The sequence below is a fragment of the Mytilus trossulus genome, chromosome 1, assembly GCF_036588685.1.
Source record: "Mytilus trossulus isolate FHL-02 chromosome 1, PNRI_Mtr1.1.1.hap1, whole genome shotgun sequence".
Taxonomy (NCBI): Eukaryota; Metazoa; Mollusca; class Bivalvia; order Mytilida; family Mytilidae; genus Mytilus; species Mytilus trossulus.
Genome location: NC_086373.1, coordinates 14,863,454 through 14,883,016, shown reverse-complemented (window position 1 = coordinate 14,883,016; position 19,563 = coordinate 14,863,454). Strand labels below are relative to the sequence as shown.

General features: G+C 30.1%; 1 pseudogene; it reads right to left on the bottom strand.

Moving 5' to 3' along the window:
- Positions 1 to 4,099: 4,099 nt before the first annotated feature.
- LOC134716113 (uncharacterized) overlaps positions 4,100 to 19,563 on the bottom strand; it is a 31,162-nt pseudogene continuing 15,698 nt past the window's right edge.

The following is a 19,563-nucleotide window of genomic DNA, read 5'->3' as shown; positions in this document are numbered from 1 at the left end:
AGTTCAACATAGAAACATTTATCTTTATTTAGGGAGGGATAAGTCGTACTTTGTTTAAACTCTGATTCAAGACAAAAATGCAATACATGTATATTTGTTTTGTTTGGAGGACCTGTTTTTATGACTAACAATTGACATCCACATGCAGACCAACTGTGCCTCTCTTCTTTCCGACATATTCCTTTATTCTGATGAATTTGGCTTTATAAAAGAGTTTTTGAGAATGAATGAAATAAAGCTACACATTCAGCTGTTTAGATGAAGTCATGCCTTAAGGTTGATCGTGTAATCACTGGTCGGTTTTTTTTCTCCTTTCTTTTGCCAGAGCATTGCCAGTTTATTTTCACCTTGTTTGAATATCTCTTTGTAATTTTCCGGTTCTCTGTTGATGTACTTGTAAGTGTTATCATTAGGTGATCAGTTTTGTTTATATTTCAATTTACTATCAACTCGAAAAATATTATAGATAGACACGAAATGTAAACATAAGAAAATAATCAATGACCTGCTCTACAAGACCTACAGGATTGTAAATATGACTCAAAGTATCGATAGCTTATGAATTAAGTTCATAAATGGTCATGGTAAGATAACCTTTATTGCCTGTTTGCCTATAATCATGCATACAAGGTCACATTTTTAGCTTCATCTTTTAACTACACCTTTATCTGCTATTGAGATGAGTATATTTCGCCCCTCTTTTACACTTAAAGAGATTGACAGTGATGGTTGATTCAGAATAGATGGTTTTCTTTTTTTTCATTCTCAACTTTCCATATATGTGTATCATCTATCAAGCATTCCACTCACATATTTTTTATATATTAATCTATCAGTTTATATAGTATCGGCGTCTTGTGTCAAATAATGAATTCCTTTTTTAAGAGTTGACGAATCAAAGGTTTATAAGGATAGAGTTGTAGAAAATAAAGGCAGCGTTTGTTTATCGCTGTTCAATAGTCATAAAGAATTTAAAAGTTGAGAATTACTGACAGGGGACAACAGTTACTTTGAGCCATCTTTGATTTAGGGCATTCAATAAAATTTAACCAATCTGAGACTTCGTTACTGTTTAAAAACGTTAAAATTATATCACGTTGATATGAATATCAATAATGTGGTACTTTTCATAAATTTCCTGTTTGAAAATTGAATTTTTCGAAACACTAAGGATTTTCTTATCCCAGGAATAAATTAACTTAGCCGTATTTGGCACAACATGTTGGAATTTTGGATCCTCATTGCTCTTCAACGTTCTATTTGTTTGGCTTTATAAATATTTTGATATGAGCGTTACTAATCTTATATAGACGAAACGCGCGTCTGGCGTACTAAATTATAATACTGGTACCTTTTAAAACTAATTAGGCTTTGTGCTTGCAATGCAAATATAATCTAAATGATTATTACTTTTCATTATGTAAATGTGGTTAGTTGTAAATAAAGTCAATAGTAGTTTACTGCTGTTCAATGGTCATAAAATTAAGCGAAAAACAAATCTGCAAACTAACTTACATACTAAAAATAATACTATTTAATAACAACTGCCATATTCTTGACTTAGTACAGGACATTATATGGTAATTGGTGGGTTGAACTTGGGGCTGGTAAAACCTCCCGCTTATATGACAATGACAAATATTGCTATAAGGCAACATTATGTGACCGGAATACAGTACACATCACGCAAGAACAATCAGGACAGAAAAAATCAATACTAGTAGTTGAATTGAATAGAGATAAAAATTCCATTCTTTCATTTAATAACAACATCCCAAGTTTCGTAAGAAACCACTGTTATATTTTATTAGTGTGTTACTATGGGTATGACACTTTGTATAAAAATCGCCGCGATATAGCCTTTTTTTGTGCTAATGCAGCGTAAAGCAACCAACAATCAATCAATCAATCTTTGTATAACTAAATTTAACCCACAATTTTATTGACATTGCTACACAAATAAGCATAGAACATTTCAGAAATATATAAAGTAAACGGGTTGTCTATTTCATAGAACGTGAAGTTTAACCAAAAGACAAATATAAGCTAAGTTTCGTTATAGTGAAAACTTTATATAAATTTATGTAAATTTATAATAACATTGTCTTGCATAGGTATTTAAATGCTTCATGCTGGGTCTACTTGACAACTAGTTTACTTTTTATTCGTGCAGACTTTCTAGGTGTGATGATCAACTCAGTCGAGGATTTGTTAACTGAAATTTCACCCAATGCATGAACAGTATTTTGCAAGTTTTCGAATGTTGTTGAAGTAACAAACGACAGATTCAGTCCTACAAAGTTCTCAGTTGATTTTTTATTGAAAGTTTCCAATTCTGTCATAAGATTCTCCAGACTTTTGGACATTACAAATGAATGTATGTCTGATCCAAAATCCTTCACCATGGTGATATCACTTTGCCAGGTTTTCAATGTTTCTGTTCTCTTTTCCAAGTCTTTTGTTTGGGTTTGTAGTTTTTCTATACACTCTTTATGAGCTTGTAATAGTTTTTCTTCAATTCTCATTTCCAGTGAATCTAAATAATCATTAACTTTTCGCCTCATTTCACTTAATGTTGTTCTGATTCCATTTCTCTGTGCATTTATCATTCCAATATTTTCTTTCTTGTGATTTTCTAACTCGTTTAACGTTGTTAGTGCCTCTTTCATTCGCAGTCCTAAGTCCTCGTTCAGCTGTAATGACTGAGACGTGACTGAATGATGGATTGTAAGGGTTATTCATGGTATATACCGCCATCTTTGATTCTACCTATCCCTATCTAGTCATTCATATATGTAATGCAGTCATTCATACATGTAATCCAGTCATTCATACATTTAATCCAGTCATTCATTTCAGCTTATCTAGTCATTCATATATGTAATGCAGTCATTCATACATGTAATCCAGTCATTCATATATGTAATCCAGTCATTCATATATGTGATCTAGTCATTCAAACATGTAATCCAGTCATTCATAGAATCAATCAAGTCATCTATATATGTAATGCAGTCATTCATACATGTTATCCAGTCATTCATAAATGTAATCCAGTCATCCATATATGTAATCCAGTCATTCATACATGTAATCCAGTCATTCATATAAGTTCTCCAGTCATTCATATCAGTTATCCAGTCATTCATACATGTAATCCAGTCATTCATACATGCTATCCAGTCATTCCTATATGTAATCCAGTCATTCATATATGTAATCCAGTCATTTGTAAATGTAATCCAGTCATTCATACATGTTATCCAGTCATTCATATATGTAATCCAGTCATTCATATATGTGATCTAGTCATTCATATAAGTTATCCAGTCATTCATATATGTAATCCAGTCATTCATACATGTTATCCAGTCATTCCTATATGTAATCCAGTCATTCATATAAGTTATCCAGTCATTCATATATGTAATCCAGTCATTCATACATGTTATCCAGTCATTCATATATGTAATCCAGTCATTCATAGAATCAATCAAGTCATCTATATATGTAATCCAGTCATTCATATAAGTAATCCAGTCATTCATACATGTAATCCAGTCATTCGTACATGTAATCCAATCCAGTCATTCATACATTTAATCCAGTCATTCATAATGTAATCCAGTCATTCATACATTTAATCCAGTCATTCATTTCAGCTTATCCAGTCATTCATATATGTAATCCAGTCATTCATAAATGTGATCTAGTCATTAAAACATGTAATCCAGTGATTAATCTGCCTGACCAAAAAAATATCTTGTTTGTTGATTGAAATACATGTATAAACTAACATAAACTGTATTTGTTTGATACAGTTTTTATTCAAAATAAATCATATATTTTCAATCTGTTCAATATAAGCACTGATTTAATTATAAAAAGTTTATTTCTGATTTTTTTTAAATTACTGCATGCATAAAGAATTTTCATCTTTTTTGTGGTTGTTCAGTTATTGTTATTGTTGTTGCAAAAAATACATTTATGAAGACCTTTATTTACACTTATTATTTCAAATTTTTATTTGTTAAAAGAAAATTTTACTAGGTAAAATGTTGAAACTTTCATTAATTTTTAAATCAGTGTTTATATCAAACAAATTGTAAAAGAGTTATCGATTGAATGAATAAAACATCACATGCAGTTTAAAATTACTTATAATTATTTCTACATGTATTGTCATCATTGACAGTTCATTTTTTAAATTGCATTAATAAGGATGTCTTTTAAAAAAAGCCAACATGAGGATAAAATATCTGGACATTTATTTGTCATTGCATTTCAAAAATTGTATATCTGCCTTAAAACTAATTTTTAAATACCAAAAAAAAATCAATGTATCTGAAAACATGTGAAGGGACAAACAAAAGTAATGCTTCTTTCCACCTATATTTTTTTTACACAGTCAGAATTGCTAGGAAATGTATGGTCTTGGAAGAGTTCTATAAAACAAAATATATTCCTGGTCCTTGCAGTTCTGGAATGACAGTTCAGTTATGCTTGTTATCTGAAAATAAAAACATTTATAACTTATAGAAACAAATATTATTCAATGTCTGATGCATTTTTTATATACTTGGTGTATTTTCATTTAATTGTATTTTTGAGTTTGAAGATTTCGGAAAAGTTGATGTAAAACTGAATGCATTGCAATTGTTGTTGCTCTCTCTCACCTCATGAGGTGTGCAATAACTGTTTATGACTGAATTATGAAAATAAAATGAGAGAATTATGAATATCTTTGCACTATACAATAAATATAAGATTTCTTTTCACCTTCATGTCATCAATTTTGAACCAATGCTGCCCAAATTTCACAAATGAATAGTAGTGACCATTTGAAGCACTTCTACCAGCATGAAAAATCACCCCAAATAGCTGTGCCTTGTCCTCCAGTTCCTAAATGAAAGTGAACATTTTTTATTACCATAAATGTTCTTCAGAGTTAATCTAACAAAGAACCAGGTAATGTTTAAAACATTACAAGAAAAACTTCAAAATAGAATTGTTAGGTCAGATTGTTTTTTCTGCAATGTTATGTTATTTCTTTAAATTGCCCAATTATAACAAAGACTTTAAGAAAGGAATCAGATTATGGAATAAAACTATAAATGAAATATACTAAATTTACTCAAATACAATATATAAAACCGGATAATTGATGAAAATTAAATACTTTCTTGTGTACAATTTGGAAATTAGTATGGTGTTCATTATCACTGAACTATATGTATTTGTTTAGGGGCCAGCTGAAGGACGCCTCCAGGTGTGGGAATTTCTCGCTACATTGAAGACCTGTTGGTGACCTTCTGCTGTTGTTTTTTTATTTGATCGGTTGTTGTCTCTTTTACACATTCCCCATTTCCATTCTCAATTTTATTTATGGGATAATGGTGTATCATACCTTTCCATTTGACACATGATTGCGTAAATGAAGATCAAACGACACATCAACCTTTTTATTGACTTTTCTTAAAGTTCCATTAAATCTGTAAATCAAAAATTGAACATTATTTAACAATCTTTTCACATCAATCATATTGTCCAAAATTAGTAAACCTATGTATTAGATACCCCTTGAGAGCATTAATTAACACTAAAGTATCATTGTTAATGCAGAACAACAGTTTTTTTAAAAGTAGTAGAGATGTCTTTCAGCAACCAAGTGATGTTGAAAAGCAACAGATTTGCAATATATTAATGATTCACCTAAAATAAGAAAAAAAATCTATTTGATTTTTGTTATTTTTCTGTTATTATCATTAACTCATTGTAAATAAATTTCATGTTGTTTTAAACTCAGTATCTTAAGTTGTCTACATAGCAAAATACTAATTGGTTTCTGAAAAACACTTCAATTCTAATTACCTTTTCAAATGGATAACAATATTCTTTGGGATGCTATCCAAAGTTGTCATTTTCTTTGCTGATCCATTTTTACTTTTACATCTAAGAAGAATATACAAAAGTTTTCTATTAAAAGGCTAATATTTGGTCTTCTAAATTTATTCAATATGAAGCATATTTCAATAAAACAATTTTTAAACACTAATAAAATCAAAATTAACAATGGAAATGGGGAATGTGTCAAAGAGACAACAACCCGACCATATAACAGACCACAACAAAAGGTCACCAATAGGTCTTTAATACAAAGAGAAACTCCTGCACCAGGAGGCTTTCTTCAGCTGGCCTCTAAACAAATATCAATACTAGTACAAAGATAATGAATGTAATACTTAACTCTCAAACCTCCCCCTATACCTCTAGCCAATGTAGAAAGGTAAACACATAACAATACACACAGTAAAATTCAGTTCAAGAGATGTCCGAGTCCTATGTTAGAAGAGATTACAAAAAAAATTAATGACTAAGACAATATAATGTGTTATTTAGAAATTACTATAATGTAAAACATGAATACAGTTTTGCAGCATTCTGATTGCTCATGTACTTAATTCTTCTCTATCATGAAATTAACAACATAATAATATAAAACATACACTAAACAATTGTATTCCACAGGTACAGCAGCAAAATATTCCTCCACAGCTTGGGAAACTGTTTGAACCTAATATGCAAAATTAAAAAAAATATTATTATAAACTTAAAAGATGCAGTATCATAGTTTAGTACAAATGTATACTTAAGATAATTATTTGAAAAGGCTAATCATAATCAAACACCTTTAAATACAAGTTGAATAATTATAAGCTTTTAAAACACAACTTCACAATAAGTATCAGAATTATGCATGCTATCTTAATTTAACATGAACCAAGTTTATCATCAAACAGTATTCTCCTTTCTGTATTTGAAAATTAAAACAATTAAGATATAAATGGTGTTTAAATAATATTGTTCCAGTTAAAACAAGGACATAAGGAAAGTGGATTCTTTGGATTCTTTGAATTTATCTAATCTATAATATGTATATGAATTATAATCTGTACCTCCTCAATAGAAATACTGATGTCAGAATACACATCTTCCTTGCTGCTTACTGAACCACAGGTATCACAAACAACTAAAGGTTAAATAAAATCTTAATCAAAGTTAAGCTAGAAATGCTATGTAAAAGTTTCCAATTATAATAATAACTAAATAACAAATGTAAAAACAAGTTTTTTAAATTGTGAAAATCAATACAGGATATTCCATTTCATGAATGAACTGATCCCAGCTGATCTGAGGTAAAATAAGGAAAATCAAAATCTTGTCATAGCTAGCTTGAAATGTAAAGATATTCTATTTGAGATATTCTTTTCTCCGTTAAATAATGCCTTATTTCTGGGTAGCTGCACCAATGAAAATGAAACAATACAAAAAGAAATCAAAATAACCAAGTTCTATAATATAGCAATTTATATGTCTCAAATTTGATCTCTTATTTAATACTTTTTCTTAGAAATGAGATAAAAGAAATTAAAATTATTACACAATACACTGTAAACAGATTCATATCATATGAAGAAATTTTACCTGTACTCTTTTGTATACCATAAAAAATGTTCCGCACACCACAATCCTGATTAGTACTGAAAAAGAAATTGCAGATCATTCAGACAGACTTACACCAAATTGTAAAAAAAAATGAAATCATCTTCTCATTTGGCAAGAGCTTTTCAGAATAATTTAGAAATGATTATCTTTTTTCCAAACATATTTCATTTATATGATTATAAAGTATTTAAACAATACTTACTCTATACATGTACTCCAAACCTCTTGCATAAGTTTAACAAAAAATTCATGAGCATCTTGTTGCTTCCCAAATCTGTACTCGTGCCAAACAGCTGAAACAATTTTAGAAAAGTATGAATAAAGCAGGTTGGTATTTCAAAGTATCTTCAAATAATAGATCTACTGTTTCAATATCATCTTAAGAAAACATATTTTGAGCATTGAAACATCCTCCCACCCCATTTGGATAAATCTATATATGTTGACAAGCTGATATATATGTTAATTCCTTCAACACTTGAAAATAAGATTAGACTTTGTTTCATTTTTATTTCAAATTAAAAAGAATTGTATGATTGAACAGGATTTTGTATAAATGAAAGTTGTTTTGTTTTAATTTATAGTTACTGTTCAACTGTCTTATCAAAGGAGCTGCTGTGGCCGGACCTTCTTCAATGAATTCTTTACAATTACAGGTAAAACACCTGTCATCTGAAATGAAATGTTTCACAATCATTCTTTAAAACATTTAAAATCTTAAGCAGATCAAAATCAATTAGCTGTGCTTAAAAAAAAAAGTATTTCTCTGTAAAAATAATTGTTTTTTTTACCGTATTTAAAATTACAAGTGAAGAGGATCAACAAGATTAATTGTAAAAATTACAATACAAATATTCTAGGTTTTTTATTGTGACTGAAAATAGTGTATCTGACATATTCTATACCTGAGCAGTTGTCATGCAGTTGTAGAATTCTGTGCATATCTGTGAGTCGAACACACTGCAGAAGTGCATTTGCAAAACATATGTTCGCACCTTTACTATTGAGAAGTCCTCCACTTGGGTAAACACCTACAAAATGAAAAGCAGTCTTTACTTCCTATGACTTTTTTTTATAACATTCACCCACTTTTTGCACAATATTTAATTTCTAAACTGCAAGGCTTTCAATATGTCATCATTTGGAAAATAATAGTCTTTAATAGCCTGCAAAACATCTCTTTCATTTTGTTAATACATTGGTGAATGTTAAGATTTTAGATTGAAAACAAGTATGTTTACTCACATGATATTTTAATTTCTTTGGCAGATTTAGTGCCTGTAGCAAATTGTAGCTTTCTTTTCCTGTTAATATGTTGATATTCTGTATCTAAAATAAAATTATAATTTTTAATAATGGTTGACAAAAAATTTTTTTTTTTTAAGGCTGTCTTCAAAAGAGTCATCAAATTCAAGAAAAAATAATTCTGCAGAGCCTCTAACAATTCATTTTAAAACAAAACACTTACTACATTTAAAATACCATTATCACTCAAATCTATATATTTACCAAAGTCATAACAACTATAGGCATACAACATATAAACTACACAAATATACATAGATAGCAGAAGGTAATGTGTTTAATCAAACAACTCAAAATAAAACAAACCTGAAGCTTTCAGTATTGGTCTTCCCTTTGATACATCTACAGACGAGGCAATACCTTGGAAAATACAACACAATGTCAATTTAATTGATATAAGACTACTGCTTAATATTTTTGTTAAATTATAATGATATTCACGAATTTCAAAATATAGTGTTTGATTCAGTTTTTTTCAACTATGCCAAATAAAAGGAGATATCTGAGACAGTTGGGGAGATAATGTAAGTTTTATGATTGAAAGTGTGGTGAAATTATTAATTCTAATTTGTAGCAAGGAACCAACTGAGATGATCCCATTTTTTTTAAGCATATTATTTTATAAGACTTATCTTCTCACATTTTATCAAAACATTCTACCAGGTAATTTTCTTTTTATGACACATCATTGAATAATCTATACAAAATGTGACAATTTTGCCCCACATGTAGATTGAAAAGAGAGCCATACTTTTCATTTTATTCTTGAAAAAAATGTGATTAAAAGTTCATTTTCAATAATTAGCTAAACATTCTATGGATTTTAATTAAGACACTCCAGCCAACTTACCTTTTGTGGCTTTGAGTGATTTAAAAACAGGATCATTAATAAGTTCCTCCATAGCTTTTGTTCGTTCCATGGCTTTAACACGAGGATCATCCTCAACAGTCAACGTGATAATCTCTTTAGTCACTGAAAAAAATCAATGTATAAGTAGAACTTATTAGTCAAATTATCTAAAAAAGCATGCACTTAAAAAAAAAAAAGCAAAATTTTTAATACTTAAAATCCTATTTTGTTTACATATTTCACAATTTTAAAAGCCCTGTTTATTTCTTCAGTTCATAAGATAGACTTTATAAATTTTATATATATTTTTTTTGGTGATTTTTTTGTGATTTTACTTTTTAGAAGTTGCATTGACAAGAACAGGACTGCCAGATGGTTGGGATAAAATATTAAACCTTACGGAACTTTGTTTCATTGGGGTATGGATATCCTCATGTTTCTCATGGTACTTATACTTCTAATCTATAAATGTTTACCCATCTGTTCCAAAATAATGTTAATCATCCTGTCCTTTATCTCCTTGGGTAATGTTGTTGGCATAAGATAAGTCATCTGGATCATCATTTCTGCTACTAAATCAGTTGAATCATTGCAAACATCAAACAGCACTGAAAATCCGATCTGACTAGTCATGTCCAGTGTGTGATTGTAGGTATTCTGTGCAATGTCTATTAGATTGAACCAATGTGTTGTGTCGATACTAGACATAAAAGCTGAAAAATAACATAAAAACAAGCTCCATTAAAGTGAACACTTGTTTTTACATATTTTAATGTATGCTTCATTCCTACAAAATGTAATACATGTATAAAATTGTACTAAATATTTCCTCAGAAAAATTAAAATGGTTGCTGCAAGCAAGTTATGCTTCAGGAATAGTTTACCCTGTGTGCAGTAAACAAAGGCTCTGCTAGTTAAGCGCTGATTAGTTAATTCAAAAGTAGAATGAATCTCATTGCTTAATAAGTATGATCTCATACAGTAAATGAGAAGCACAGGCTCCAGTGATTCCGAAACCCTATTAAACCTAGGCATGGAACAGTCCACAAATAACTACTGACCAGCATTTCAAAAAGAATTATTTTGATTCTCATAGGACAAATACGGTCATTAAAAAACTGAAGCAAGGGTGGGTATGCTGTGTGTGTGGCTGTACTTTTTTGCTCCCTGTTAGATAAAGCTCAAATATCCTTATAAATGTGTAGGTTATTTCGTGAATAAAGGCTAGAAAAAACTTTTGAATTCTTTAAATTATCAAACCCAACTTATGCCATTTTTAATTTCCATGTTTTTCTCGTAAGCTTCCGTCAAATCTAAAGTTGACATTTTGTAACTAAGGAGACTTGCTGAAATTAGTAAATATGCGAATAATGTGATAGAATAGAAAATAAAACAAAACCTACTCAAAAATCAGTTTTTTATACAATATCATACAAATTCCGATAATTCACGTAACAGAAAACTTTTAACTTTAGCGGTTTCACTTGTATGATCCCATGTTTTGAAATGACTTAAATGCGCCAAAAAGATTAATAGAATTTTGTGGAATTTTATATAATTTTTATTTTGTTCATTTCTCCAAGCTCTTGTGCATAAGTTCTTTATATTATGCATACAAATAAGAATAAAAGTTATTTTGTCTTTTTTATTTTTATTTCAATTAAACAATAAAATATGCAAAGGGATGAAAGGGTCTGCAAATAGGTTCCAATACAAGTAGATTTACATGGGAAGTATATTGTAACAGCCATTATTAGGTATATCTCCGAGTCTGCACTAAGTACATTTTATCGAGAATTTTATCACAGTGCGATTTACAAAGCTGAAGAAGCACGTCATATTAGAATTTAATACACTATTTAAATAAAATAGTTATGTGATCACAAAAATTAAGGTAAGTGTTGATTATATAAAGAAGCAGTTCTAGTTATTGTTTTTCTTACTTACTAGAAAATACAATATTCAAATGAAGTATAACATAATGAGAAACAAGTGAGGTGCTCAATGTATATATGTTTTAATATATATGTAATGATAAAGCTAGAACCCGTTCACCATGTGTACCTACCACAATACCGCATCTAAAATGTAAACAGATCCAAATACATACAAGTAAGTTGAAGTAACAATTTAATTAATAAAGGAAAAAAATACATATGCTTATTAAAAAAAAATCAATTGTATGTAATAATGCCTTATGAAATCTTATGAAAAAGTTAATAAATGATTGAATATGGTATTAAATACAAATAATATCACATATTTTAACTACATTTTTACCCAAATTGTGTTTATATACTGTTCAAGTCATTTTCACTGATTAAAATGGAGGTAATTGATTAAAACTTATCCAGGTAAAAACCTTTAAATTGCTATGGTACAAATAATTACTGTCCTTTTATTAATTCTTCATTTTAAGTAAATACACATAGCTTTGTATGTAAGCCTACACACATGCTTTATACTTAATGAATATTTCCTATGAATAGATTTGTGAAAAAGAAAACAGACTGTTCATTGACTTATAATGGTTTACTTTTACACATTATGTCTTGGATGGAGAGTTGTCTCATTGCCACTCATACCACATCTTCTTATATCTATATCATACCTTTAAATTTTTGTAAGATGTTGAGATTGTGCCCTTCTGGAATTGTATTTTCAACTGTGTCCAAATTCTGTCCTGTACTTACACCTGTTAATTATTTATAAACTATCAATATATGTGTAATTACTTCCATAAAATAAATTGTCTTCAATAATGAGGTTTATTGTATTGCAATATAATATTTCCCACAGAAAGTAACCAAAAGGTAGCATGCGATAAATTCCAATATTGCACTAGTGCTATAAATCTTTAAAAATTCATGACTTCATCAATGTCAAAATCTAGTTTAAACCAATTTTTACTGTTAAATATTATATTGCTAAGATACAATAAAATGGTTATTCCATACATATTGGGGAGTATTGTCCCTCGTAGAACATATATTGCACCCACAAGCTAGTGCACTATAAGATTCTACTCAGGACAATATTTCCCAATATTCATGCAACCCTATGTTATAAAACAAAAATAAATTAATAATATATTATTATTCTTATTTGATTTGCATATTAGTCAATTGGTTGAGTTTATACACCAATAAATTCCTTTAAAAAGGTGTTTAATCCTATAATAAAACTAGACAGTGAAATGTTTATGTTTACTATGTAAAATATATACCATTTATAGTTTCAATTAAATGAACTGATATATCTTTGAGATGAGTTTTATTATTACCTTCATCAGGAGTCCTTTCTTCACTTTCCTCACTGATGGCAGTTGCTTCATATATCACAAAGTCTTCATTGACAACTGATTCTATGACATGTGCTGTAGACTCACTTGTGTTTCTTTCAAATAGCTCTGTAATAAAGATTTGACAACTGTTAAAGAGAGGCAAAGGTACAAAAAGGGACTCTTGTGTAGAATGCAAAAACATTAAAACATCATCATGTGAATATTGATACCCACTGGCAATTCAATTTAGCTCCAAAATGTGGAATAACAGTAACATTGATTAACTTAAACAAGTTTAATATCTCCACTCGCTCTATTGGGCCTGGGATATGAATATTTTAAAGTTCAAATTTAAGAGCAGATGTGACATCATTTATACTGTTCTCAAATGAATAAAACCAAAATATTTACCTTCATTTTTCTTTATAAGATCATTCACACCAAGCTTTGTGTGTCCTTCTTTCTGTCTAGTGGCCTTTCTTCCTACTCTACCAACCCCCTTCTTCTTTGCCTTTGTCTTCTTCAGATTTCGGCATTTTATTGTCTTTTTTGAAGTTCCTATGTGCAGCATCTCCTCTTTATCCAGCAAAAATTCTGCTGTCTGTGGAACTGAGGAGTTCATCTGAAGCCTAACTGAATTCAGTTGATCTATTGTGGAATTTAGGACTTCAGAATCTTCCACCTTATAACAGAGATCTTTAATGAGATTGCAAATGCTCTGTATTTTCTGCTTTTTTCTTTTGATACTTGCAGCTGATGAAATTGGAAGCTCAATAAAGTCTGCTGTTGACAAGTAAGCCTCTGAGTCTGCAAGTTCTGCATCAACAGTTTCTTCAACAAACTGTCTGTTGTCAACATTCTCCAATTGGATGTCTAGATTTAGAAATGGACTCTTTCGATATAATATTGGTAAACTCTCCCAACTCCAAATATCAAAGTTCTGGAAGATGGCAAAAAAGTGTTTGCATGGTAGGTGTGACTTCTTCCAGTCTTAGCAGTCACATGATGGGAGGCCTATGTCATCCTGCTGGAACTTTATCAAATAATGCAATAGAGTGTTGTCACTTGTCTGGCTCTTAACAAGGAATGTGCCGTTGATGTCATCCACAACGTCAATATCTTCAGATGGGATGTTAATAGCTTCTTGCCATCTGACAAAACAATGCTTCACAACATGTGGAGGTCTGTTAGTAAGAAATTCTGGTATATCAGATGCATATTTTCTTGCCTGGTCAGATGCTTGTATGTTCATCTTTCGATATCTGTTAATAATAAATCACAGTTGTTACTTGTTTTATCAAACCAATGTTTGCACTGGGTTTTTCCATAACTACATTTTGCATTTTTGCCAAAATCATAGGTGCATTTATAACATTTTGACATCGACAAGGGTCTGTTTTTCATTGGGGGAGGGGGTAGTTGGTTTATTACTTTTTCTCTTATTATCAGTTATTCTTTGACGAAATAAGCATTTGCTGATTTAGTAACTGTCAGTAATCAACATATTAATAAAAGGTATAAAACTGTGTGGTAGGTCAAATGGTTCATTTGTCACTTGAATTTGATTGAACAACCATGATACAAAAATCAATGTAATACTATTTCATTTTTATAGCCCTCATATATATAAAAATAAGAGGGCACTAACAAAATTTTATTGCCTTTGAAATTTGTAATATCTTAGTATCAAATGTTAATAAAAACTACTATTTTACTACATATTATCTGTTGAAGACAACAATCTCCACACCAATAACCAAATAAAAATCACTCAAATAAACATTCAATCTGAATTATGTTTTCTTCTTTATTCAACCACTGAGTTTTATAACACTACACTTACTTTCTGTAAGTCCAAAAGTTGAATGATTCTACTATGATGGTGAGTAGGTGACTCAGTGATGAAGCCTTTTTTGATTGGAGGTACTCATATTTTAGGGCAAGGTTCTGTCTCTCTATACCATTGTTAGTGTTGATTGAGACATTAAATCTATTTTGTCTATATGCTTGTACCCAACGCTGAAAACAAAATCAGAAAGATCAGCAATATATCATACAAGTGTTGTGCAAATCATGTTTTCCTATAATTGATAAGATAATAAATTAAGAATCTTCAAATACACTCCTGGAATCTCTTTTGTCATGAAAAACAAATTAATCAAATTGAACAGGAACAAGTTAAACATTATGGATGTAAATTTCACTTCCAAATTCTTATTATAAACCTATTTTTAATCTGTGCTTTCAATTTGATTATCCAAACAAGACTTTATTTAGGCATCATAGGACAAGCAGTCTAAGTAGTTTTAATATTGCATTCACTGACAAGGTGAGTTTGGAACACGCACGTGCAGCTGCACTCACTTCCAATATTAATTGACAATTTTCCTATAGAAAATGGTTGTTTTCTCCAGGCACTACACCTTCCACCCACAATAAAAACTTGCCAGGAAATGTAATAAAAGAAAATTATACTTACATCAGACTTTGAAAGCCAATACCTCTCAAACCAATCTCTGAACTTTTTATTACCTCTCCAAAGTGCACTTTCCTGCATAATAATAAACCAAAAATATTGAAGTAATCATATTAATTAATTATACCAAACTGTATGTCCCTATTGAAAAATGTTTTCATTGCAATTATTGGATTCGCTCTGGCAAATTTATTCACCACTAAAACTAAGGTAATAGGAAAGTGATATTGATATAGACAGTGGTTCGTTGTTGAAGAAAAGCCTCCCGATCTCAGAGAAAAAATACAGGACCATAATTTCATGCCTGGCTTTATTTGATGTATAAAAACTTCGGAAAACCTTTGCTTTTTTTGCAATCCTTCAGATTGAAATAAAAAAATAATTGTATGCTCTTTATATATGTTGATATTTGATATGCTGGCACATATTTTTACCACACAAATGCTTTCAATAGTTCTATCTCTTTTAGTGCTTTTATGAATTAATTATTTTATCATTCTAAATTCAAGAAATAAAGACTGGAATTAATAATACATATACAAATCCAATTTCATATGAACTTCTACCTTCAGATTGTCTTTTGCCTCTTCAAATTCCATTTCTGTTGATGCTGTAGCAATATTTCTTAGCAAGGAAAGAATCTGAGATTTGTACAGCTGAACACCATTGTGGCTTGCATTCAACCAACGATCCCATGCCTGTTCTCTGTGAAAATCGCACAGGTACACAAAACTATCTAAAAATAAAGACAACATTGTAATCTTGTTGTGATGTTAAGTTAATTAAAATAGAAATAGCAAGTCTATCTCTAGTTTTTATATTAAAAATGCCCACACACATATATATGTGACATACAGATCGTTGGTTTTCAAGTTTGAATGATTTTACACTAGTAATTTTTGGGCCCTTTATAGCTTATTGTTCTGTTTGAGCCATGCAAGGCTCTGTGTTGACCTATAACGGTTTACTTTAAAAATTGTTATTTGGATAGAGAGTTGTCTCATTGGCACCCACACCACATCTTCCTATATCTATATAAAATCAGTTATTGTTATGCAATTTTTATGTAACATTTTTTTTATTGGCTAAAAGTTACCTTCAAATCCACAGTTGACCAGGTGTAACTAAGGATCAACAAATATTTGATTTGAATTCTTTGATTACTTATCTATCAATATTTTTAATGGTTAAATTCTACTTTCTACAATAAAATTGAGATGGGTGTCAAAAAAGTGTCATAGGGACAATTTTTAACAACCTGACCATAGAGCAGACAACAGCCGAATAATTCTCTAAATTTTAATACCTGGAAAAACTGATTCAATTGCATTGATTTCTTCTGTTGCATAATCACACATAAAGAAACTTGGGTTCCATTCTGGATTCCACTGTCTTAACTGTAATAACACTCTCTTGATGGAATCGCTGTCTTCAGTTTCTGTGATGAAAGTTGCAACAGTCATATAGTTCACATTTGTTGGAACACAAATGAAATACAACGGTACAGCATATTGAGTTGTCCTGTATGTTGCATCCATAAGACATATTTCCTGTCCATATTTGAGCAGCAACTGTTTCTGAAAATCTGATTGATGGATGAATAAAAACTTTTCCTCTGTAACAGATACAGATCTCAATGTTTCATCATCCAACATGAGATCTTCTCCGTTATCATCACCAGCATCATCATTCTCTGGGCATAATGGAATGTCTAAAATAAAATTAAAAAAAATTGGAAGTTCATATTTTTCTCTAAAATTTCTTTTTACTGACCTATTAAACTGATTAATAAGTAATGATATATCATTCAAATATGTAGAGATGAGAACTAGAATATTAACCTAATACAGTATTTGGGTATTAAAAAATGTATTTCATATTTGTAAAAATGTATTGATATCTGGTTACTATGAATCCTAAATATTCTTTTGAAAAATGTAGAATATAAAGATCTTTTTTCATTATTGAGCTTTTTTTTACATTTTTTATGCAAAAGCGTTAAAATACACAATTGTCAGATTATCTCCCCTTTTTAGCACATTTCTTTCATAGTATTTATCAACTAATGTTGAAAATTTCATTTGACTTTTACTGTTGTATATTATATTGTTCAAATACTACATAAATGCTCTTAAAATGTAAATAATATTTAAAATTAAATCGTTAAAGAAAAACATACCTTGATTAAATTCATCATCATTGTCTTTCTTTACTCTAATGTAGAAATTATCCTTTGGATTTTCTAATTCCCATTTAGTTACTAGTTCGGAAACTACAGCCTGTTGATAATAAAATTTAGTATCATTCATGTAGGAGGTCATTGCCATTGTAATGAAATGTTTACTAAAATACTGACTCAGAAACAAAAAGAATGAAATTCAAATGTAATGTTATACAAATGCGGATGAAAAGGTAAATATATATCAAAAGATATTTTTATTCTTTTTAACTACATTTACATTTTTCAAACTTCTTTTTACAATGGGCTGTCATATTTCTGACTTAGTACATGTGTTTCCATAAAAATATGGTGGGTTAATCTGGTTTTATAGTTTCATACACCACCACAGATGCCAAATACACAAATATATAGAGAATAATACATACTACTGTATTTACTACTAAACATATGATAAACACATATAATCTATAGTATAAATTGATTCAATACCTGATCTACATTTGTATTGCGTAGTCTTAATAGAGCTAACGCCATATGGTTCTTGATGTCTTTGATTGATGGCCAGAATCTTTTATTCAATCTTGATGGAATATTCTGGCCATCAAACAAGGTCTGTTTTACATAAACCTCTAACAACAGTTTCATTTGAAAAGTGTTTCCAACTTGATGCTGGACTACCATTAAACCAATATACTTTTTGAGGTCTTCGTCTATTGGTTGAATCAGTGAAGCATCCTTAAAAAAATAACAATTTTAAATAATGCATTAGGATAGAAGTTGGCAACACATATTATAAATCTCCAATATGTTGACCACAGTGGTCAGGTAGTCCAAAACATGGTCTTTCTTACACAAATAGATTTATATATATATATACGCCGCTAGATTAAAACTGATGTGGAAAGGTAACACATGGCCAACGAGAGCTTCATTTTCATGAAGCCCAGGTGGTCGTGTGGTCTAGCGGGACGGCTACAGTGCAGGCGATTTGGTGTCACGATATCGCAGTAGCATGGGTACGAATTGCGGCGAGGGAAGAACAAAAAATTTGCGAAAGCAAATTTACAGGTCTAACATTGTTGGGTTAATGTTTATATATAATTCTGTTTAGTATTAAATTTAAATTAAGATCCATTTTGTTACATCTTGTGATCAATTTTATTTGACAATTGCCAATGGCAGTCAACAGGGTTTAAGAACATCAGTTGTTCGACCTGTTAGTCAAATGTGTTTTGTTTAAATATACTTTTTCACTTTTTCAATCTTTTGCAAAATGTTGTTTGTGCTGTTTTTTTACCCTTCTACAACGACGTTTGTTTTACATGCACACTTATAAAAATTGTGCTTTTTATCCAACGCTATCATAGGTTTGGTTGTAGTTTTCAATTTAGACTCGTACATATGTATATATAATTATAACCTTTCAGGACAAGTGAGTTGAAAACTAATAGTATTAAATTGGCCACTTAATATTAGTTGGAAAATAAAAAAAGTATCTTTCCTCCTATTGAAAAAGAACACACACATTACATCTGGTTCAGACTCTGGCTTTCGCAATTTCTAAGAATATGACATTTTTGTATAAGTTGTTTACCCTATGATTAGTTAATAAAAGCACAATTTCTTAAACTGCCATACTGGTCTAAATGGCACAATGAGTATCATGATACGAAACTAGTTACCTCTCCCATAAAGTGGTTTTCATGCTCACTGTCATCAGGTATACTGACAAAGAAGGTGTGTTCCTTTCTAATAATCTGGCCTGTTCTTATTTTTTGCTTTATGGACAAACTGGCCGCATCTTTTTCACTTCTTTTTCCACAGTCTGAAACCTATGGAGAACATATATATATATGAAACAAATAAACATTAATTAAGTGGGATTGCCTTCATGAACTTCATAAAAATAGAAATACTTGATTTAAACATTAGAATTATTAAAAGAGTGACCGTATTATGCT